General features: G+C 49.8%; 1 long non-coding RNA gene across 15 annotated transcripts in view; it reads left to right on the top strand.

The window, feature by feature from the left end:
* The window catches only part of LOC106043777 (uncharacterized), a 195,142-nt gene extending 171,097 nt beyond the window's left edge, over positions 1 to 24,045 (top strand). For 14 of the 15 annotated variants that reach the window (XR_010825640.1, XR_010825638.1, XR_010825645.1 and 11 more), the window contains 3 exons: positions 7,195 to 8,029; positions 9,529 to 9,684; positions 18,551 to 24,045. This is a non-coding gene — a long non-coding RNA (uncharacterized lncRNA). The remainder of the gene's footprint in view (positions 1 to 7,194; positions 8,030 to 9,528; positions 9,685 to 18,550) is intronic. The other variant, XR_010825636.1, reaches the window with a different exon arrangement.
* Positions 24,046 to 24,715: the final 670 nt, after the last annotated feature.

Raw genomic sequence — 24,715 nt, 5'->3', positions numbered from 1 at the left:
TACATGCGCATAGGAAAACAGTTGGCTTCGTAACCCTGGGAAAAAAAATGGTAAATGAAGAATTCTCATGAGATACGTATGAGAACCCAGGAAGCATTAAAACATATGTCGGAACATATTGATCCCTGAAAGCTTCCTGCAGCAGATATGAATCTTCTTCGTTTCCAGCCACTCCGATACTTTAATGAGCACGCCGTGTGCCTCACCTGTGTAAATCACTTACGCAGGTTTTTGCAGAGCCCTGCCACGGAGCTGCGGCGCAGCCTGCCCGAGGAGCGCGGCGTCACGCTTCGGAGCCGAGGAGCGGGGCTGCGGCCAGCGGGCTGGCAGCGAGCTCCGGGGCACGGCGCTGCTGCCCTCGGGGGGGCCCGGGGCCGGTGAGGGCCCCGAGCTGCATCTCACGTCCCTCTTCCCGGCGCTTGTCCCCGTGTGATTTTGAGTGCTGCTTTCTCATGTGAGTAGCAAAGCACTAACCGTGTAAAATGGGCTGTGGTGGCAAATCCCAAGTGTGTTTCTGGGAGTGGCGCGTTCTGCGCGATGTTTCCCCGCGGTACAGGGGGAATTTGCCTCAGAAAATGCTAGAATTTAAAACCAGAGCAACTGTCTTCGACTGTGTTTGCATCCCTGTTATTTTCAATTCATCTGCCATCTAGCTAAGCGTTTTTGTACATGAGTCATTGAGGATATGATTAAGTTTTAAGTGGTAGCAGAAGAAGTATATTTAGAAATAGCAGAACCAGCCGTTCTAGGGAGAAAGATGCCTCAAAGACATCTGTGCACGGTGAGGAGCTGGGGCAGCTGGGCCTTCAGTCGGGCCCGCCGGCGGCTCCTGCCAGCCCTTCCCAGCCCAGAGGTGGGCCACGAAGCGTCGCGCGGCCGCGTGCGGGTGGCTCCTGCGGGCACGGAGCCGCGGCCTCCCCAGGGCCCTGGCGCGGCCGGTCCGGCCCCGCTCCCCCCGCTCTGCGCCCGCCGGCCCCCTCGTCCCACCTCATCGGCAGCAGGAGCGGAATGCCTCCGCTTGGCCCTTTTGTTCCTGTTTTGAATATATAAATCCATGTTCTTCCTCCTACCCCTGAAGGTTATTTGCAATAAACAGAGCACAGGCATAGGAAGATGAAAATATGAATCACAGCTATGAAAATATTTGGCTGCTTTAAATAAGGCTCATAGCAGGTACGGTGGCAGCCGTCTACCATTGACACACTTCAGAGGTATTAAAAGACTTTTTTTTTTCCACTGAGTTATCATTAATTATTCTTAAAATAAAGTGCTACCATGCAACATTAATTCAGGAGAACAAACTGTAACTTCCATCCTATTCTCCGAGGCCGGTTTTCACAATGAATTAATGGGAGTTAATTTAGCACCGCACAACAAACAGTACTGCTGAAAGAATACAAACTAGTTGCTTCCTAACTTCTTCCTCCTCTCCTTAGTGCCCTCTTTTGTGTTTTAATTCTGCATGATACAAAAGGTCTTAGTCTGGCAAATAGTAAATTTGCTGAAAAGGCGTGCGTCAGGAAGAAATAGTGTGTGATTTCCTCCTCTCATGAGTGCCAAGTTTCGTATGGATGCATAGCTCTCCCCATGGAAAAAGGGTGGTGAGGAACAGCCTGTGATTCCTCGTGCTTGGTTAGCATGAGCATTTGCAAACAGTTCGTGTCGCTCTGGCTGCGTCCTGCCCTTCGTCCAGGGCCGACGCGGGTGGCACGCAGCGAGCCCCAGGCAGCCTGTGGTGGTGGCCTGGCTGCGCTGCCAGGGTCCCCGCGAGCCGGGACGCGTCCCCCCGCCGGCCGTGAGCTCTGACCCGAGGGCCCGCTCCACGAAGCCGTGCTCCTGGGCTGTGCCTTGGCTGCTCTGCCTCGGGGCCGTTTCAGGCAGCAAATTTCCACGTGAGCGCTGCTCTGGTGGGGGTGACAGGCAGATGTGAGCAAGACAGCCGATGGGGAAAGGTAATATTTTTTCACGAGATTTCACACAGTTTGGATTTAGACATTAGCTTCTACAAGTTTGGGGAATACTCGTTCCAAAGTGGTTATTTTCCGTGTGTAACAAATTAGAAATAACGGAGCTACCTGCAGATGCTCTGGCCTGTGCATGTAACAAAGCGGTCTTTTTCTTCGGAGCTTTACCTGTACGTGAATACCCAAGTTTGTGAAGGACGGTTTGCTATTTCTGCAACCATTTCCACACTCCAGTACAGCAGGCTACTGAGGTATTTTGGATACAAAGCAGTTTTCTGAATTGTGTGGATCCCTACATAAACGGAAGAAACAATACTGCTATAAAACATCTCTATTTTGTTCAGAAATGAGCATTTCATTCTGGTTGGGGGGTTCCTGTGCAGCTCCGCGGGCTGGGAGCCCCGTGGTTGTGCTTCAGGGCCAGGTGTCGCCGTGGCAGCACGGGGCTCGGTGCTTCTCCATCACCTGCATTTGCTTGCCTGGCCCAGAGGCCCTCAAATGTCCTTGTACTCGGTGGCCCGGGGCCCCTTGCAGGCTCGGTGGCTACGCGCAGCTCCTCAGCCCGGCTGGGGACCAGCCCGCGGCAGGGGTGGCACCGGCCGTGCCGCCCGCCGCACAGAGCCCGCCGCCGCTGTCACCACCCGCTGCCTGGCGCGCAGCCAGGGCTTCGGCTGTGCGAGCACAGTGCTTTCAGGGAAAATGGCTTTTAAATCGTAAGGGGGAACACAGCTTTCAGGGCTGCTGCTGTGCATCACGCGGTCATTGAATTTGCATAATTTTCACAGTAATGTTATCAATGCTCTTTACAAACGCGACTTCTCCCTTGGAAAGTCACCACAATGTCTAAAAATGCAAGAGATTATGGCCCTCACTGAGACGGAAAACTAAAAGAGCCAATTTGGAAAACATCCTGAGTCGTGGAGGAGCTTTATGTAATCCACTGAAATTCGGTTTGAGAAAGAAAAATGGTTTTACCTCAAATGTATTCAAAAATATGTAGTGCTAACACCCAGATTGCGTAGGAAAACAATCAGATCCCCCGAAGCTGGAGGTCCGCTGTGCTAAGGAAGGGCTCGCTTAGTGCTGCGGCTTCTGTGGGTGCTCGTGGGAGCCGTGTGCCGCTGCTGTGTGACTGCAGGGCTCTGAAGTCGTAGTTTCTGCAAAGCCTGGCCGCAATCTCCTGGGCTAGGCCAGAAGCTGGAGGGATTTGTATACGAGGGCGGCTTGAGAGCATTTTTCTTTATTCTGCACAAGGCAGGACACTTGTCATTTTTGTGTTGTTTCACTTTTTTATTATTATTTTTTTCTATGGGAGAAAAGACCCTCTGCCAGGAGTATCAGGTGGGGAGATGCTCCCGTCCCTCGGAAGGATCGCAGATGGAGAAAGCTTTGGGTTTATTCGTATTGTGAAGAAAGCAAATCACTCCTGAAAATTACACCTAGTTAGTTCTAAAGATCTATACCAGCATTTAGTGGAGACTGGGGGTGGGGAAGAGCAGGGACGAGAAATGACACACAGAAAATTTCGTTCAAGCAATTAAAGAATCACTGCACTTCTGTGATTAACTTCGTGTTCACAGATTGAATGCAAAAGCTGTTATAGGGCATTGCTATTCCATACCTGACATGAACAATGGGAATATTTGTTCTGCCCGGGAGGATTACACCTTCCATTAATCTAAGTTTTATTGAAAGTTTAAATAACAGACAGACAAAATTTGATCAATTAGCAGTGTAATTCCAAGGAGATGTCACAGTGAAATTAAATCTCAGGCATTTTTAATGCAAAGAAGCCTAGCAGCTCCCTCCAGTTTTCTTTCTCAGTAATAATGTTTATATTTTAGTTGAAAGTTTATTCTGCTTTGTGCATCTTCTACTAAATTTTAATTTAACACTGTAATGAGAGCAGCTTTGTATTACAGTGTTCAGAGAGCTTCTCGGATAAGTCAAAAGGTGGCTCATAAGTGAAGGAAACAAATGGATTTGGGAGGATTCACAGACCTCGCCGTGGAAATCTGAAGAAAAGAGGTTTTGGTCGGACTTGAGGAAAAATTAGCAGGAACTGGTATTTGATAGAGAAAGAAGCCAAGGGGGCCGGCAGGCGGGCAGCTGCGTGAGCGTTCAGCCCGGCTGCACCGCGGCTGCCGCGTGGCCAGCAAGAGGAGCCCCGGGCAGGCTCGGGGCGAGGGCCCTGCCCCGGCAGCGCTGGCGCTCGTTCTCTGGAGCGCCGCGCGGTGCGTGTGATTTCAGAAATACTGGTGTTTCTTGGGTGTCCTCAGCTCTGCTGATGAGAACAGCGTTGGCTGAGCTTCCTCCTGGGCTTCTAGCGGTTGGCACCTCAATTTCTACCCTGCTCCAGAGGACGTGCCTCGTGTTCTGGGCAGAGATAAAGGGGTTTTGTTGTGCGCGAGATGCAAGAGGGGAGGGAGCGTGGATTTCTGCTGCGTGTTGCTGAGGTTTGTCATTTGGTGTAAAAGCCAGGAGATCTCAGAGCTGCCGGATAAAGGCAAGGCAGAAAGCTACCCCGCGCCGTGAGGGCTGCCTGCGGGGCAGGGGCAGGGGCACGGTGCCTGCCCGCTCCGTGGGGCTCGCTGCGTGACAGGCCCGGGTCCCAGCGGCACGGCTGCATCAGCGGCGCCGCTCTCGGCGCCCACGCGCCCCTTCCCTGCCCCGCGGCCTTGCTCTGTGCCCGAGGGCGTGGGGCAGGGACGTAGGCCGAGCCCCGCTCCCGTGCCACAGCAGGGCGCTCCTCCGCTCCTCCGCTCCTGCTCGAAGCGCCTGGCAGCGCTTCTGGTCCCTGGCGAAGCGTTACTGCTATCGCTTGCTGTTCGGCAGTTCTGCCGTTTTTATTGCCAGAAATGTCATCCCTGTATGGTAAATACCAGCAGTGCCACAACCTTGCTGTGAATCTATTTCAGCTTTATCTCTGGAGAAATCCCTCCTCTGAAAAGGAGTCCTAAATATATATATATATATATGTGTGTGTGTGTGCATGTCAGAGAGAGAGCTGCTTCCGTGGCTGAGGTGGCTTGGACCTACTGACACACACAATTCAGGCTTCGTTTACACAAGAGTTTCTGGGCAATGCTAGGCCTTGACACCCTTACAAAAAGTTCTCCAAAAAGGACAGTCACTCCAAATCTAACAGAAAATATTAATGGGAGTAGGATTGCTGGGGCTGTGGTCTCACAGGACAAAGCAGCAGGTACCTGAGTACCTGGTATGGAACACGTGGGCTTTGATGGTAAATCAGTTCAGAATATTCCCCTCCAAATTGCTATCAGAGAAGCAAATAGGAGGAGGAAGTGCTGCTTACTAAAACCACTAGATGTGGCTATGTGCGCCTCAGCATCTAATTATTTTTTAGCTGCATCTACAAGCGGACTGTTTGCCAAGTCCGCTTCATCAAGGTAATCGGGTCTGTTTTCCAGGGCATGCCAATTTCTTCTGCAGCATAAACCTGCTATTTGAGAGGGGTGAGGATTTCGATTTTTAGCTAGACTGCTTTTTAAGAAGCAATTTTGCTCAGTAAAAGCAGCAATACAATTAACCTCACTGCAGTCACGTTCAACAGTATTTAAAAAAAAAAAAAAAGAAGAAGAAAAAAGGCAGCTTTCAGCTGCCTGTAGCTTGGCTCCAGAAGCCTCTCCTCCATATGGTGCGTTAAATGCCAGCGCATGAAATTAACTCTCATAAATAAGTAATAAGGGATGATTTGCCATGATCTGGATGGGCTGGCTTCCCGCTTACATAGCGTTTAACTCTCTCTGTACCGCGGCAGGAGGGATGTGGTGCATCTCAGAGCATGTGCTGCTTTGCAAAGGCCACGAGAGCGTGGCCGCGCTCCTGGCAGTGGGGTCAGAGGGCTGCAGCACCACGAAGGGGCCCGCACCCCCTGGGCCAGATCCAGCCCTGCGCGTGCTCCCAGCCTGAAAGCGGCTGATGTCGCTTGTTTTAATTCAGATCGGTGCTGTTTGGCACCACAGAAAATTAATCAACACTTTTGTGTGGTTTTACTGCTGGAGAGCAGCAGCCATCCTGCGGTCCTTTTTCTGTGTGTTCAGCACTCCTGGTGCTCAGCCAGCTCGGGCTGCCCAGCTCCGGGCACGGGGTCAGCACGCGCCTCAAAGCCCGGTGGGTTCAGACACGCGAGCGCTGCAGCATGCAGGACGTGGCAGCGGCAAACCCGAGTGATTAAGGTGTTCTGCCTGACCTCCTGTCTTGCACCTGGCAGAGCTGCTGACAAAACAGAAGCGCCTGTAATTACAGGAGCCCAGAACAGTTCATTAAAACAATTAAGCATTAATGATGCTGCACCATAAAGGCTGGACTACAAAGAATACCAGTTCTAACTAAGGGTGAGAGAAAACCGTGAGAAAATGCAGGGTATGGAAGCCCTGGGCATTCCTCATACTGAATATAAAACTCTGCAAATGGAAACTGGGAAGCGACCTTCGTGCTTCTGCATCTATTTGCGTTTTTAATTAGCCCCCGTCTGATTTATAATTCTGATAGGAAATGGGAATAAAATGCCTCAGCGCCACAGGAGGCCTCGGTGTTCTGCGTTCGTCCTCCTGAAGATCAAGGTCTGTCCAACCAGGACAGCTTCCAGAAGCGCACCAAGGCATCCACTCGTCCCTCCCGCGCCGGTGGCCGCAGCAGCTCTGGGGTGCAGCGCGGCCGCCAGGCGAAGCCGCCGCAGCCCTGCGGCTTCCCCGCCAGCACTCCCCGTGGCGGGGCGCTGCGCGCAGCAGCGCTGTGATCTGCGGCAGAGACGTGGGCACGGCGCTGAGCGTTTTTGGCTAGTGCCTGTCAGAATACTCAGCCAGTGATTTTTCCAATGGAGAACAACCGTGTAGCGCTAGATGTTTGAGGAAACACACTTCAACAAAAAGTATTCTAGTAGTGCCTGGGAGAAAAAAGCACTTCAGGGAGGCTGAAGTGTTCAGGCGTGGTTACAGCTCGCTCAAGAAGCCATCCGGTTCTGTATTTCCAGAATCGGATGTTTCTGCTCTCTCAACATTTTCCAGGAACCAGGCTCAGGCCAAAAGTTGTTTTGTTCACACATAACCTTTGAAATAACCTACATTTTCCCCCTTCCAGAGGACCTCTTTTACAGTAATTCTTTTTCATTTCATGGTGGTAAGAAAATCAAAATAATGAAACTTTCTCTGAAGTACAAGAACAATTTGTTGTACAGCACTCATCTGATTTTCTCTTTCACCGACAGTACGGGAGCTTCAGACTGAAGGTCCTGTCCGTGCTGGAACAGAAATTCAGCATCCAGAAGAAGGCAAGATTTTAAGCACAGCTCCAGGATACTCACCCAGTTCTTAGGAAAATCAGCATAAAATTCCGAAAGACCCTCAGGATCAAGGACCGCAGTTTTTCAGTGCGTCTGCAGGACGGCTTCCAAAGCAGCCTGGTGTCCGTCCACAGGTGTCAGTTCAAGTGTTGGCCCAACACAAAGGGCAAGGTGCTCACGTCTGAATCCCTGCTCCCGTCTCCTGCACCAGCCAGGGCTTGTAGCAGCCTGGCCGCTCTTTGTGCCAGTCTCTGACCCGATCTCCACAGGAAAGCAGCAGAAACAATTGGATTTTTCCTGTCACCATCAGTGCAAAGAAAGTGGCGTTTGTGCAAGTCATGGTGGATTGATGAACGTTATCTGAAGTGCAGCACGCAGTAGTGCGATGCGTCATAACTGAGGTTAATGAAGGAGAATGTTAAACAGCCTGTGACTGTATGTCCGACATAATTTGCTAAATTAACTGAAAATCAACTACCATTGTACTTCTAGCTACTCACTTAACTATCATTAACCCCAGTCACAAACTGCGGTGTGGTGATAGCAGCAACCTGGAGGAAGAACCAGGCAGCTGTGGGCACGGCTCGCGCTCGGCTGCAGCACGGCCTGGCCGCGGCCAGGCCCCGAGCTTCCCCCGGGCGGCACCGTCGGGTCTGTGTGAGCAGCAGGTGAGGCCGGGGGCTCTGTGTGACACCGAGCTTCGCTTCGGGACATCTGAACGTTTTGGCTCTGTGGTGCGATGCGATACAGATGGATGCAGGTTGGTTGGCCCCAGCCCTGCGGGACTGCCCTGACCAGGGGTCAGCGATCTGTGGTGAGGGTAGGGGAGAGGTGCGACGTGGCTGGAGAGATGTCGATTTGGACCTGGATTGCAGGTTTCCTGTCCTGTAGCAGCTGGAAGCCTGCTAAAGCAGCGTCCAGACTCTGTGCTGTCGTGCACCTCTCGTTCAGCTCTTGCCTTTGGAACTGGGCTGGCACAGATGCCCAGCAGAGATCAATTCAAAAATACGAGGAGTGCATTTGCCACCTGACTGCAAAGTGACACCTGTGCTGGGGACCAAATGAAGCTGCAGCTGATAGGTGGGAAAGCCAGGCATTTAAGCTTTTAATAGCTTCAAATAACTTCCTACTAAATTCCTATTTGCAGCATAACCGCTGCAGGAAATCAAGTGATTTAAGAGCAAAAATAGATCCTAATTTCTACCAGTACCTTCTTGACTTGCTGGAAAGAAAGATGCACGTTTAGAGGCTGGGTTCTTTTCCAAAGGCCACTGTTCTTTGAAGGGATGTTCCAGCTCTTCCTGTTGGGGCCTACAATAATTCCCAGTTTTGAAAAGGTTTCTTCTTCCAGAAGTAAAATACAACATTAAAATTGCCAAGAGCAGTTTTCTTAGTTTGTGGTGACAGTGTGGTCTCTCCTGCCCTTTGGATGCTTGCCATCAATGCTTTAATCCCCAGCAAGAGTTTTATCTTAAGCAGATACCGTAAAGGATCTGAGAAGTAGGTCAGGAGACATTAAAAAGTATTTGATTCATCATGAAGCGTGGGCACAGCGCTGTTTTAAGCCTGAAATGTCATGACTCAGCTGCAGTAAGAGCTGCTCCTTTGCATTTTGTTTTAGAACAGTCAGACAAGTGGACTGATGGGTGAGAGAGGGGCGATGCGAGGGGCCCTGCGATCCATCCCCTGTCACAGTAACTGCTCCCCAGCCACAGCCCCTGCCCTGCATCGCTCAGCTCTGGAGGTCGGCGCTGCCCTGTTACAGAGCCCGTGGCACCATCTCGCCGCGTGCTGCAAGCTCTGGCTGCCCCTCAGCTGTCTCGCACCCCAGTGCAAGCTTTTTATGTATTTTCTTAAGTATAGGCAACATTTTTTTGCTCCTCCTCAAAGTGCTTTCCCTTCCTGTGTCTGTCCAGGGTATAGAGTTTTCATTTTTTTTAATGATTCTCAAGAAATTATTGAGAAATCAAAGTATCTTTCAGAGTTATCTTCAAGGCTTACTGTAGTTCAAATGGTTTCTATAAATCCACAGTGGAAATGCTATTTTTCAAAGCTTTACTGTTCCCTAAATGATTGTAATGGTGTGTTGACTGACTTTACTAGGGCCCTGGGAGTTTACCAAAGAAAAAACAGCTTAGTAAGCTGGAGCACTTAAAATATATATACAAAAGTTTTCAAAGTTCATCTAATCTATCTCTGTTTTGGGTATTTATAAACCAGACTCCATCATTAAGGCTAACAGCACTTTTCCACACCCAGGAACACTGCAGCTCTCGCCCAGCTGGAGCTCTGGCTGCCGTGCCCAAGTGAGCCCCGAGGGTTTCTTTGTGAGCTGAGCCCGAGCACAACGCCTGCTGCACGCCACGCTGTGAGGAGCAAGCGCTCTGCCGTCCCACACTAGCTGGACGTTTTCAGGTAACAAATTATCTTCCAGCTCAGGGACCTCAAATCTTGAACTTCTCTGCAGTCTTCCTACAGCATTGCATCATTTTTATGGTGTTTTGCCCTTTTCCCCTTGTGCCCGCTCTTCGCTAGAGAGTCGTTGGGATGTTTTATGGCCTGTGCGGGCTGACCATGGATGTCCTCCAGTCTCTGGGCTGAGCATCTAAAACACATCTGTCCATGGTGCAGGCTTCTGACTCGGTGGCCCTCGCTCTGTTTTGCTGCACCTGGCATCGCACACGCGGCACGTGGAGGGAAGCTGCGTCTTCTCCTGTCGCCGCGTGCGGTTTGCAGGGTGAGCAGTGGGGGCTCTGCAGAAGGAGGGGGAGCATGCCCTGACCTGGGCCCCAACGCCCCCGTAGGTTTGTGGAGATGAGAGGCGCAGCCAGTGGGGTGATGGAGTGCCAGGATTTCTTTAGGAGTTAAGCAAAGGCACCTAACTTCATGTAAGAGATTGACTCGCTGAAACTTGCCAGACTGGAAGGAAAAAAAGTGCTATCAACCTGTCTTTTGTTACAGCTATTCTTTTCATTGATAATCCAGTAAAACTGTTCTTTATGGGAGACAGTGAAATCCTAAAGGCAGCCTTGATGGCAGAGGATATTACCCATTAAGGGCAGCAGATTGTAATTTGCTATTCAGAAAGCTGATTCAGTTGAAATTCTTTTTATATTTCTACAAAGAACTGAATGCCAGAAGATAAAGACAGAACTTCTATCTTTTGATAGAAAACAGAAGACATAATTGGTGCTTTTAGCACGTCTTCATCGTACCTTATACCAGACCCTATTACAGATACACTTAAGTATCATGGAGCAAGTCTGATTCCTCCGTGTGCGAGACGGCAGCACAGCCAGCCCGGCCGTGGTGACCCAGCCGCGTGAATTTGTTTTGCAAAGGCAAACAGATGGGTTGCATTTTGAGCATTCCCCGTGTCAGGCCCCACAGCGTGTGGGGAACCACCCCGGCAGAGGCTGCCCAGAGGGTCCCGTTTCTGCGAGCCCCAGAGCAGGAGGAGGGGGCAGGACGGCGCGCAGGGGTGCCCGTGCCCGAGGGGCACTGAGCAGCGAGTGGGGGCAGCCAGCCCGCAGGGAGGAGATCCTCTGGTTCTCTAGAAGCGCTGGTGGGGACGGGGCAGAGAGCGGGTGCGGAATGGAGACCAAGTGAGTGCTCATCACGGGCGCCCTGGTCCCATGGCACCTTATCGCTGATTTCCCTTGAAGTCAATGCACCTGGCAAATAAAAAGCTGTAGGGTTTATTCCTCTTCTGGTACTCAATAACATTCAAGAGCAGATTCCCTAGAGCAGACATTCGCTATCCTGGTTCAACAAGCCTTTTTTTGATCTAGTGCCTGGTGCTACAATTTTCACAGATGACAAGCACATCAGCACCTACATTTTTAGTGTAACAAGGACAAACAGTGCTTTATTTTAACAAAATTCCTTGTGTGAGAGCACTTGCTGTTGCGTGCTGAGCAGGTATAAGCTGTAAACTTCCACTCAAGGACAAGTCTAAGGTAAAAGAGCATCCAGACCAAGGTGATCCCAGCACGCACTGAAAGCACAGTGAGGAATAGCTCTTGGAATAGCTTTTGTCCAGAGAGGACAAAACCCTGCAATTTTTAGAAGACAGCACAGCACATATCATCCAGCCTCACCGCCCTCTTTTCCCTCCCTGTGCCCCCCCCAGCCCACAGCACCATGACAGCCCCATTGCCTGCAGGCTGCGGGCTGGGGGGTGCGAACAGCCTCTGCTCATCCTGTGGTTGCAGGAGCTCCTGGGATCCTAAAATGCCTGTGTAACTGCTCCAATGCAAGATGAATATAGCTCTATACCCTAGATATGCTTAACCTAATAAATAGTTTCAGTTAATGGACAGCAAAAGGAATGATGCTCAGTAAATTTGATTTTATGAGCCTTTCACTTATTTACTGTGCCCATTAGGTCGGAAGTTAGGTAATGGTAAGTGTCCATTAGTGCATTAGCTCAGTGATGAGGGAGTTGAATTTAAAAATAAATAAATAAAAAGTGGGGAGGGAAAAAAAAAGCCAAAGCCCCATCCATTTATTAAACCTTCAGTTTGTTAGCAGTGACTCAGGTAGCAGCCACCCACCTGGGAGGAGCAGAAGAGTTTGGACTTCATGGAGCACAGCTCCATAAGCAATGGGCCTCCTGCTGCCCTGCCATCGCAGCTGCTCTGGGGACCTCCCTGCCTGGGGCTGCTGCTGCCACCGCCAGCCAGGGACGTACCCGACCCTCGCCCACTCCCATGGACCGGGCACCCTGGTCCCTCCAAGTGGAGTGCCTGGGATTTCAAATGCTTCAGTTAATATTGAGTGAAAAGGTCAGGGCTGAGTGAATTCTGCAAAATGAAAGAATAGAAGCTCTGTTAAAATCTGGAAGCAGTGTTTTCGTCTCTCCAGAAATACTCTTTTTCTAATCACAAATACATGACCAAGCTCATAACTATCAAAATAACAATTTCATTGATAACGCGTCTTCTACTAATTTCCTTTTAAATTTTAACTCTACCCAGGCAAATTAGTTTTTAAAATGTCTTTTCCTAATTTCCTGGATACCCAGGGATTATTTACACACCCCACAAAGAGCTATTTACTGTTCTGGGTAATTCAGCGAACATTCACTTGCTTTGAGTTAATATGCAGTCATTCCGAGTGCCAGCAATTTACTGATAATTGGAGCATTGGCTTACCCTGGAAAAAAATCCCGCCTTACAAGTTACTTTTCACAAGCCACATTATGCAGCAGAAGAGCCACATTTCCTCGTTTACGTGCTAGCAAGGAAACTTGTTCATTAGCAATTAGCAGGCAAATTTTCTTCCCTGCTGCTCTGACTGAACTTTCTGCATAGCTGCGATGCGGCAGGTTGGAGAGAAGCCCCCTACGCCCTCTGGCATTTCGGAGGCAGGCAGGTGACGTGCAGGTGGCTGCGGTGGCATCTGCAGCCTCTTGCACAGAGCAGTGCCAGGGAGTTCGGTGGGGGCAGCAGGCGTTGCAGCCCCCCGCCAGGTGCCTCCCCGTGCAGGAAGGTTGCTGAGCTCCAGGAGATGGCCCGGTCACCCCGTCTGGCTGCGGGTGGCGGCGGGGAGGTTGCTGCAGCCGTTGCAGGGTTACCCAGAGGTGCCTTGCAGACGCTGGAGCAGCCGTGGGTGGACGGGGGCTTTGTGCAGGTGTGCTGCGGAGCGGTGCGGAGGCAGCCTCCAGCCGGGGGTGGCTGTGCCAGCACCCCCTCCCTCTCCCGCTCGCCTGTTGTCCGGTGTTGGGCTGCTCCCTATAAGCTGTTTGCAAACCAAATAGTCGTTATAGAGCACTTTTCTTCTGGTTTGCTTACAGGATCCAGTCAAAATATCTGTAAGAGTGGTACCTGATGAATTGCATTACACTTCACTCAGCTGGCGATTGATAGTTAAATCTAATAACAGTGTCAGCCTCATCAGCAGACACATTTCAATTCCAATTTGTCAAACGCACTCTGACCACGGACAAATGGTGGGTATAATAGAGACCTGCCTCTGAAACTAATAGACACTGATATATAGAAAATGATTCCTGTTTTCTCTGCTTGCATTGTCCGTTCGCTTTCCTAATCTGGTTCCACTTAGAATGGTTACTTGAGATGCTAACATTTCACCAGGGGGTTCTCAGATAATGAAAACAGCTTTGTTAGGGACTGCAAGACAGGAAAAAGACAGTAAGTTGCATTTGTTTGAGACAGTTCTGAGTCTCCAGCTGGAGCAGTTTCAGTCCATGCAGTCCAGAGAGGGTTGCCGTGAGTTCCGGAGTCTTCTTCCTTCCTGCAGTTTTCCATCTGCGTGTGTAACCTCCTGCCCAGCCACCAAACTTACTAACTAGAAGTTAAGCAAACTGTTCTGGGGTCAGTTAAAGTACTAGGGTATCATTTGCTGCTGAATTTGGGAAGCTGGGCCACTGTTCATCCTTGGCCTTTGCGTTTTGCTATTTCTGCCTCAGCAGGAAGCTCGTGCGCAATGCCAACTGCAGCTGTAACGCGGGGGTTTCTCGGTGCGTGGTAGATGCGTGTCACTGCTGGTTGCCAGAGGTCGTGCTTTTAGGATGTCGTGCAGTAACTCGGAGAGCATGCTCCCTGCTCCGGCCTCCCCCAGCAGCCTGGGCCAGAGCCCCCGCCCAGCAGCGCGAGCCTCAGGAGGAGGCCGGAGGGCTGCGTGCCGGGGCGCTGACCGAAGGGCACCGCGCTGGGTCCCCTCCCAGCGAGCGCCCGCACGGGGCCTGCGGACAGCACGGCCGTGCCTTTGCAGCACTGGCAGAGGGCGGGGAGCGAGGGCGAGGGGAATAGCGGTCATCATTCTGCTTCTTTCAACCTCCCCCCCGCTTTTTTTTCCTGATTGAATTTACCAGATGAAAATCTTCATGGTACAAACATTTTTGGTGATTTTCATGCTATGCTTTTGACCTGTGACAATGTGTTCACAGCAAAGATTGGGTAAACAGCTGTTGTAAATAAACAACTGCGAATATGAGACCGGTAGTGCTAGAACAAAAATTAACGTACGCAAATTTAACCACTTCTGAAGAATTTGATTTCATTGGGGAATCCGGTGCTCATGGAAGCTGGCAAACCGACAGGCCTAAGAGTTGAAAGTTTCTGGTGCTGTGGGAGAGGAGTGTTCAGGGCAGTGCTGCCGGCGTTCCCCGCCTCGCTGCCGCACCGAACCGGCTGGATTTTGTGGGGCTGAGCACGGCAGAGGACGGCTCTTCCCTTTGCAGTTACACTTCTAGCCGCTCCTTTCCTGTGTGAGTGAGTGGTAATGGGAGCCTGTGAGAGACAGTCTGCTAGGACCCAGCCTGGGACAATCACTCAGCTTTATTTCATGTGGGTCTCTAGATGGAAATAGCTTCCAGTCACTAGCACCAACCTGGGGACAATATAAACCCGTGATCTGGAGGAGAAATCCTTCACAGACAATTAGCGGTCTCTTGAGCTGTCACATACCCTTCAGCCTCCTTTGCATCTCCTTCCGAGGCGCCGTGAGGACCTCGCTGTGCACAGCCGATGGCTCCGGGCCTGCAGCTCAGAGCAGCTCCCGCGCCGGGGGCTGCGAGGTGTCCCCGCGCCTCTGTGGACGCGGTGCCCGGCGGCATCGGCACCGCTGTGCCCGGGGGTGCCGCAGGCCTGGCTTCGGATGCAGGGGGACAGCGTGGGCTGACAGCCACGCCGCAGCCACTGCAGGGGTGGAGGTAGGAGCTGTGTCTTCCTTGGCCCCAACGTGGCCATGCATTCTTAAAGGGTGATTAATGTGGTGTTCAGGAGAGGACACTAAGCAAGACATCCTATTTACAAATGGCTTCCTGGTGGAGTGTTTTGAGAGAACAGGGATCCAGAGAGGGTGCAGCGTGTGTTACTGGTAATGTAAAGGGACACAGTTATTTGTATTGCATCACTGAACTCCATTAAGTCTTTTATTCACCTTGTTCTCAGGACAAACGCTATTTCATTTGGAGCCATCTACCAATCAGAACCTATCAGTAGATCGCTATTTCATTTTTTTATGCCTGAAAGGAAACGGGCTGCAGCTGAATCCTAAGGCTGTGCTGCTCAAGGAGCCCTGGGCTCAGTGGGGACGGGCGGAGGGAGCCGTGTGGGGCAGCTCCTTGAGCGGCTGCTGGCTGCCCGGCCTGCCCCACGGGGTCAGTGCCGCTGCTGCCCCTGCCCCTGCGAGCAGAGCGGGTGTCTGGGGGCACGGGGATGGGGATGGGGACGGGGACGGGCGGGCACAGCAGCGGGTGCGCCTGCAGGAACCAGGCCTCCTTGTGCTCAGGGCAGCCGACCCCGCCTGAGGATGGCTGCAGGCACGGCCCTTCCTGGAGGCCCCAGGTGCTCCTCTGCTCTCTGGCACCTCCACGTCTTGTCCCCAAACCACGGCACAGGTTGTCACCACGGAGGAGAGCGTGAGCAGAGCCAGCGCTGGGCTGCAGGGCAGGGGCTGGCTCAGCATCCCTTCTGCAGGTCCCCTACCCCTCGGTGAAACCCTGAGAGCAGCCTGCTTCCCTCTTTCCCTGCGCGAAGATTAATGTTTAAACAGCACTTGTCCTATAAATCTCTCTCAGAGGCTTTTCTCAGAACAAATAGCAGGAGAACAAGGCATCTATTCGAAAATGACAGGATTTCCAATCTATATATTAAGCAGGTAACCACTCTCTTGAAATGTCAGCGTGACTCTTCGTCGTCCACTGGATGCGGCTATGAGTACGATGTGACGGAAGGTGCCACCTCCTGTATTTATTTACAAGGAGAAAGAGTCATTGAGATTAATTGCAGAAAGGAATATGCAATATGGTAAACAGTTATTTAGAAATGATCGTTTGTGTTTAATTAAGACATACAGATGAGTTTAACAGTCATAAATTTTTCATTGGATTGTAAATGCAAATGCAGGCATTGAAATATGTCAACGAAATACATAACTTATGGGCCAGATTCTCTCTTCCTGCAATATAACACCCTTGATCCTTGCTAATACAAGTGCAAGATGCTGGTCTCTAGTTGGGAGCGGGTGCTGCAGGCGTAAGCCTGCTCTCTCCAGGCGAGCAGCGTCTGTGGGGCGCCCTGCCCTGCCCTCCCATCCGCAGCCCCTCGCCGGCGGCCGCCTCTGCTCCAGCCTGGGGCCGGTTGTGCTGCGCAGCCCCTCCGAGGTGACATCTCGCAGCTGCCCGGCTGCTGTGGCGCTCTGCAGGTGCCGTTGTGAGGGCGCGCTGGGACACCAGCTGCAGGGCAGGACTCGCTATCTCAGCAACCACCAGCCTGCGAGACAGGAGGCTGGAAGGTCTGGGCACGGCGGCTCCCCCGGGAATGTCGCCAGGGAGAGCACAGCCACTTTCTCCCTTCCTCCTGCTCCAGGTTTCTGCCTGGAGGCTTGTGGTGCTCTTTGGGTGAGCTGCGGGGCGGCGGGCCCAGAATGGGGCTCGTGCTGCAGCCTCATGGAGCCGGCGGGTGCGGGAGCTGGCACACGCGCTCCTTGTCCTCCGGGCGCTGGCACCGCGCTCCTCGTCCTCGTCCCATCCGCCGCACGTGTCCTCTCGGGGGCTGATGCGGAGTTCGCAGACCAAGCACGTGGTTGACAGCACTTCTTCCCTTTCTCAGTGCGGCATCTGAAAATCTGTTACTGAAAGTAGCTTGAGAGTTGCTCAGAGAACAGAAATTACTTGGTTTTGCTTGTTTTCTTCTTGATAAAATAGGTCTTAATGCAGAGATGTGGCTTTAATTAGCGTCAAGGGATTAACTCCCTCTTAGACAGCAAGAGAGGAGAAAGGGCTTGTGCTTAGAATTGGTCCGTAGCAGATTCCCAACAAGACAGGACAAAAGAGGATTTTTATTTTTCATGGAAGTGACTTTTCAACCAATTTAGTTGGTCTTAGTGGTATGCTAAATTATCATTTTTTTAAGTCTATAATGAAACCCAGCATGTTTCCAGCAATTGCTCCTTATCAATGATTTTTCACACTTTTTCTATCTGTATTCTCTTCTGTTTCTCCTCTTTTCCTCATCGCTTCTTTCCCAACATACGCATACAGATACATGTTGCCCTTGGCAAACGAAGAAAATGAATAATAAATGTGTAGGGGAGAAAAAAGGTTAATAGTAGGAGAAAATGAGCCAGAAAGATGAAATAAAACAGAAGGTATTAATAAAGAGGAAATTTAATCAAAATGGAAAATTTCAATGGGAAAAAGGAAAGGGGGGGGGGCGGGTGGGGGAGGCAGAACACTGTTTTCATCTAGTCTGCTCATTTGAGGAGTGAAGTTGTTTTTCCCTACTGTTAAAAACTGGTGTGGTAATGAAAGACGAGCGTTTTTCTGTCTGTGTGTTACTGAAGCAAATCTCTCATGGGACAAAACATATCACTCAGAGAATTTCATAATGTTTAATTTTGTATTAGGCAAAGAACAAACTGTTTCTGTGTTGTATAATCACATACTCAGGCTTCCTACGTGCCACTGAGTGATGACTTTTTTTTTTTTTTTTCACCATCTGCAATGCTGGAGAGAATGCTCCACTTCTGGTGAAAATTTTAAATGCGAAATATCTTTTTGACCAAGAAGATATAGGATAGATTTTCAGCAAAAAACAGAAGGATGTTCTTTTTAACATGGCCTCTTGGATGGTCTTGTGTTGGTGGATATCTTGTGTTTATGTATTGCAAAAACATACATGAAAAATGAAATGTGGCACAAGCCAATGCTGTGTTCAGTTTGCTGTGAGTACACAGCAGAGCACTTGCTGCCAGTCAGGGATGGTGCCTTTGTAAGATGATCCTAACTGTTTGCTCACATGGTTACAACAAAAAGCATCCTATTAAATTTCTGGTACTGGCTCCATTTCAGCAAAAGCACTTAGAGTTGGGTTTAATTAGAAATTGATAACGGCTGCTTGAAAGGCAGTCTGGTTTTAAAGGCTTGCAGTAATCTCGGGAAATGTTGTTCATTGTTCTGTTGTGGGTTTTTTTTTTTTCTTTTTTCCCTGTGATAATTAACTAGCCTGAGTCATATAATTATATATGTAATTATTCTTGTTTGTCACATGCACTAACAGAATTAAGCAGTGCTGGCTGTAAAGTAGCTTTCAAGTGCTGTTCCTGTCACGCTGGGGCAGTCATCTCTGGTCAGAGCGGACAGAGGTCTCTGCAGGGGGACGTTCTTGGTGCCGTGCTCCTCAGCCTTTGCTAGTCAAAGGCTCACTGACATTGAAAAGGAAATATTTAGGACTGCCTTGTCTTTTTTGTTCTTATTTTTTGTATATCCTGCATCTTGGACTACTTCTTCTTAACTGTGATTTTTCTGCAGTAGACATCCAAATGTGGAAAACCATCTTCTAACCAAAGCAGTATGTCCGTGCCGGTAAGTGGTGGTGGTGGTGAGCATTTCAGATGTTACAACTGAGGCATGTCTTGCAAGAAGTCAAGTAGCTTTATGTACATTGATTTTCCATTTACGTAAGAGGTGTGGTGTAACATGCTGTCTGACCTTGTTCTAAAATACACTTCTAATGTGGTACAAGAGCTGTCAGCTGGACTGCAGAGTTCAGGGCCCGATGCCCAGGCCAGCAGTATCCTCTGAAGGATTTCAAGACAGTGACCCTTTATGGGATGTTACACAGAAAACAAATCTGCCTGTGTTAGGCTCGGGGTCAGGGACTTACAAAGTGCTTTCGGCAGTGCAGATGAGCACCAGACTCTCCTGCAGACACGTTGGTGTGCTGTGATTTAACGTGGTGGGCAGCTAAACGCCACATAGCCATTTGCTCGTTCCCCCCATAGTGAGATAGGGAAGAAAATTGAAAAGAAAAATGCCAGAACTCGTGGGTTGAGATAAGGACAGTTTAATAAGAATGAGGGGAAAAAAAAAAAAAAAGGTAAGGTAAGAGGAAGGGGAAGGAGGGGAAAAAAAAAAAACAAAACCCACAAGAATATGCAGAGCAAGCAATGCACAACCCAGTCGCTCACCACCCACTGACCGGTGCCCATCCCATCTCCAGGCAACGGCTGCCAAGCCCCCAGTTTTCCTGTTCAGCGTGAGGCCACATGGTGTGGGACATCCCTTTGGCCAGCTGGGGTCAGCTGTCCTGACTGTGTCCCCTCCCCACCCCTTGTGTACCCCCAGCCTCCTCGCTGGCAGGGCAGCAGGAGAAGCTGAGAAGTCCTTGGCTGTGCAAGCACTGCTCAGCAACAACTGAAACATCAGTGTGTTAACAGCATTATTCTCATTCTGAATCCAAAGCACAGCACCATACCAGCGAGCATGAAGAAAATACACTCTATCCCAGCTGAAACCAGGACACGGTGGTATTACAAAGTGGCATTTCAAGGCAATGCATGAATCCAGCAGGTCTTCAGGTGGCATTTCAAGGGCGCAGTGGGGCATGGAGGCTGGCAGTGGCAGGAGCAGTCATAAAACAGGACGCGCAGAAAGGATTGACCTGAGCTGAAGGATGCATTTAAGTGCTGCTGACCTTGTCATCAAGCCTTAAGATGAGACATCTGCCGAGATGAGCTCTGTTTATGGTATTTTCAAACTTTATTAATAGTGATACCGTTGCAAGTCCTGGCTGCGATTTACAGCCTCTGTCACAAAGGGTGTCATCTGGTAATCCGGCAGAACGGGCACTCTGCGCCAGGGAGCCAGCAGGCCGTGGAGCCGTGGGCCTTTCCCTGCAACTGCTTTATTGCCACCTGGGTGCTGGTGCCTGGGCTGCGGAGCAGGAACGGGCTCATTTAACCTTCGGGAGCGTGGTCACCCGGACACACTGCGCTGTGGGGGGCGGGGGGAGCAGGGCATAAATTGCGTGGGGATGTTCATATTGCTGCATATTTGGCTCCATTTAGCTGTCATGTGCCCCACTGTTATTCTCAGAGACATATGCATTCATTCCTTTAGTCTGATTAATAAGATGTAAGGAGGAATGTATAGCCATTGTGAGGCAGTGAATCAGCTCTGAGGACAGCTAATTCGCCGGAGAGGAAATCCTGCACGGAAGAAGCAGTTTGGGGATGGGAGTGTTAAGCCAGAGGTGCTACTGCTTGAAATGTTTTCTGAGGCTCTACCTTTAGCTTACTCCTTGTTGTTTGTCGCTTCTCAGCTCTCTCCCAGTGTCCTGGTTGAAGGACACCTTTGAAATGAGGGATGAGCCATAATGAGAAAAGAGACAAAAATTAATCAAAGATGACACTAGAAATGATGTGAAATAATTTCTTTGGCACAGTATTCAGATATAAGGAAGTGTGTATATATGTGTGCGTGTATATGCACACACACATACACAAACTGTCATTGCTCATCACCGGTAATGCTCGTGAAGGACTACGCAAAGAAGAAAACTAATAAACGCTGAACAAAGGCAGAAGGTGACCTTCAGTTAAGGCTTTGGAGTCGGATTCAGAAGCCATGGATCCATGTGCTTGGTCTCTCGGGTTTCCTGGGGGATTTCAGGGCTCCCCTGGGCTGGCCCCTGGCCCCAGCTCCTCTTTTCTCCTCTCCTCAGGCAGTGGCCACCCCCAGCCCCAGTTTGCCCCAGCAGCACCGGTGCTTGCCCAGCACCAGGACCGCAGCCTGCTCCCAGAAGGGCAGAGCGAGACAAGGATGGGTCACACCGGATGGGCTGGGGAAGAGAAAAGGAGAAAGACGACTTCCATCATCGTCCTGTCTGACTGGGAACCATCGTGGAGACATCAGTGGTGCCAAGCGACAGTCGGTCCCTGAGTTTACAGCACGCAGAGGCAATGAAGTTCTACACAGTGCCCAGCATCTCCTACTAAAATTGTGTCACCCTGATGATCACAGGAGTCCGGTGCACGTCTCGCTCGTCTGCGTGTCAGAAGGCAGACTGCTCACCGGCAGAGGGTGGATGTCGGAATTTCCCTGTGAGGCCATTAAACAAGGCTGCTGATTTTTTTTATTTTTTTTTTTCCCTCAAGGAAAAGCTCGCAATGTATAGGTTTTAACTTGCTTAATGAAGTGTGAGAATTGAACGGTAATAGCTGTTCTTTGAAAGTCTGGAAAATGATGAAAATCTGTTAGGATCAATGTATTGTCTACTACGAAATAATCTGTTTCTGAAAGAAGCTGGTGATTTGTTCTTATTGTCCTGTGAAATTAGAAAATATTACTATTTATGAAGCACATTTATAAAATGTGCACTCTACTTTTAAAGAGTTGGCTTAAGGGCATTTACTAAAAGCCAGATTTATCAAATAAGGCACATGTAGCTGCATTACAAACCAACTTCACTTAAAAACAGATTTGAGAAGTAATGTAGTATGTAGGTTGTAAAGCTCTACTGGAAGGGAAACATAGCTGCTTAAAGAACAAAATGCTGCTCTTAAGCCTGGGTGGGTGGTGGTTTAGCCTGTAATTCAATTGCGTTCCCATAAAATGTTGTATTGGAATGATGCTGGTCATGGAGGTGACTGACAGCGGTGGCTTTTGCAGAGACTCCCAAATTGTTGTTGTGATATCTGTCTTACAGTGCCATTCTGTGTAAGCGAAACAAGATAGGAAATTTTGTATTTTCTCTGCAGAGGAAGACAGCAGGATATTTCCCAAGCCTGTTGTGCGGTGCAAGAACAAGAGCAGGTATGAGTGTTTGGTTTTTGGGGGTGGGTGGTTTGCAGAACTGGAGGTTTTTTTCATAGTAAAATTCTGAATCAGTTTAGCGGAGGTGTTTACCTCTGAGCCTAGGTTTGCTTTCAGTGTTCTTCCATAGATACTCCTCCTCAGCTTGTTCCAGCGTCCCATGTGAGATCCTTCAAAAATCCTGGTTCTGGAACTGTGACTTCGCAGAATTTGGTCTGCTGCAAGTGAAGAGTGATAACTGAGCAGCTAAGCAGGAGCACACATTTTTTATGAGCGTTCAAAGTAGATCTGTATCCTAATAGGAAATCAATGTTCAGGTCACAAGGTGGAACAGGACAATGGGATCTTAAATCACACGGGAAATAAAAATTAAAAGTCACAGTGGACAATGGGATATAATTTAGGATTTTGCTGCAGTCAGAGATGGTGTATCACAAAAATTGCTCACCATAGTCCTATGTCGTAGTGTCAAAATCCACGCCAAGCTCTTACATATCCAGTTGACTTCTATCAGGAGAAGAGTAAAATGGAAACGTTGTAATGGATTGGAGAAAGCCGAATAAGCTCATGCCTCTCAGTGTGAGCCTGTGACACGTCAGAGCTAGCAGAATATTTCACTGTGCAGGTTATTAAAAATGAGAAAATTGTATACAGTGTAAAGTTTGATCTTGATTGATTGTGTATGCTTAGAGCTAAGTCAGGTCGATCCGAGCCACTGCATTGAAAAAGCAGTGACTTGACAAGAATTGCGTGGATTGCCAACATGCTCAAAACTGTTTTCACTAGTTTACTAAAATAAATACCTCAGCCCTGCCAAAACGCATTAAAGGTGAAGTGAGTCAGCACTAAGGCAAATGCAATGAAAGCTGCCTCGCGGGCAGCGTGCGGCGGCCCTGGTGCAGCCGGGCGGTCGGCAGGCTTTGCCGTCCCCACGAAGGGGAAGCTCCGGCCAAGTGGCCGCAGCCCCGCAGCCGCCTGCCCCGCTCGGCCACTGCGCTGCCACCGCCGGGGCAGCCCGCAGAGCTGCCGGGGGTCTCTGCTGCTTCCCCGCACGCTGCCCTGAGCCGAGGTGGCAAAAGCACCACACTTTCTCCTTCTCAGGTCGATTTGCTGTTTGCTTTTTTTTTTTCTTTTACTGAGTCAAGGCATCTGTGTCAAAATGATCCCGTTTGAAGTTTGTCGAATTTGCATCAGCTGCAGCTCCTGTGGGAAAATCACAGCTGCTTATATATGCGTATGCACACAGAGATATAAAAAATAATAGAAGTGCTGAGACACGGCAATGGGATTTTAATTCACTTGGATGGGGACCAAGATCTGTCCATGTCCATCTCCCCCTGATATATCTATGTGTATTTAACGGGAAAGTGTGTCAGGGAGTCCTTTCATGGTTCAGCTGGGATTCTGCTTTGTACAAACACCTCTCATCACACAGAATACCGAACAATTTCTTAGAGAAACTCCTTCTTTGGAGAGGCAGGAAATAGCCAGTGTTGTATTTTAAATAACCTCCACTGAGGCTCTTTCTCACCTACGTGCTACAGATCTCTGAAGTGGAACAGATGGTGTCCAGTCCTGCAGTGTCATCTGCCTGCATGTACTCATCTTAAGTGGATTTGGGCTAGGCTTCTGTTTTCTTTTTTCCTTTCTTTGCATGCTGAGCAAGAAATGGGGAAGGGAGAAAAATGAAACATAAAAGGCAGATGCTGGTAACAGAGCAGAAGTGAGAGTTATAAAAATGTCACAGACATCTGCAGAACTGCACTTAGTGGAAAACTTCACCATTGCAGCAAAATTGCCCGCAAATGACCTGCGCAACAAGATGAAGTGCAAGGGGCTGCTCCCTGGAAGAGCAGCCCCATTACAGCCCCAGGACGCGGCGCTGTGTGTGTGGCAGGTCGGGATGCTGTCAAAGGGACCTCATGATGCAGGCGCTGAACTCCTACCAGGTCCAGGAGTATCAAATGGAGCAGGAACAACCCTGCCCGTTCCTTGGTGCCGTTACGATTAAATCTGGTCAGGGCCTTTCTAGCTACTAGAGGGCAGGATTTCCATCAGGATTTGGTGGCATCGATAAAGCCATTTTTATGGTTGTATTTTGCTGCAGTTCTGACTCTGCAGCAGGGAAAAGAAAAAAATTCCTTGCTTCTAGAAAAGCTGATGAGCAGGAGTTAACTTGGGGTATCTACCTCCAATGAGACTAAATCCAAGGTAACTGTAAATACCTACAGGTCCTCAGGAAAAGAGAGGGATGTGAGGCTGCCCAAACGTCTCTAAAAAGTGAAGGGATCTGAAAAGGTCTATTTTTTTCTTTCAAGTTCTTTCCCCATATCAAATCAAGGAGAATAGAGAATGAATCTCTAAACCTCTAATCTCTGCTTTGTGAATACATTATTTTCATGTCTGAAAAGTTCAGTTATTTCCATTTCCAAGCTGGTCACAAACATAACTAAAATCTGTAGATTAAAGATTGAAATATAAAGTTAAATCCCACACGAGGAACAAGCTTTTCATTAGTAATTTTCCAGATGAAAGGCCCGTACACTGCATTCCTACCTGCACGAGCTGCCTTCTCCTCACAGCCCCTCCTGCGGCACAGCAACGATCCCGAGCTCACGCCCCCACCTTCCCACCCAGGGCTGTTGCAGACCCGAGGGAGGTTCGTGGGGGAGGCAGCAAAAACCTGTCACTGTAGTGTGCGGGCACTGTGCTGGCCCTTGCTCAGGCTCCCCAGGAGACCTCGGACAAGCCCGGTGATGCCTCTCGGTGGCAGCTGCCTGGCTGTGACCGTGGAACAAGAGCAGCTGCTCTGCACCGCGCTGCAGTGGCTGTGCCCAGCGCCAAGCCCCCGTGCCTCGGCCCCGCAGAGCGAGGGCTGCC

The sequence above is a fragment of the Anser cygnoides genome, chromosome 18 (assembly GCF_040182565.1).
Source record: "Anser cygnoides isolate HZ-2024a breed goose chromosome 18, Taihu_goose_T2T_genome, whole genome shotgun sequence".
NCBI lineage: Eukaryota > Metazoa > Chordata > Aves > Anseriformes > Anatidae > Anser > Anser cygnoides.
This window is presented reverse-complemented; position numbering and strand designations above follow the sequence as displayed.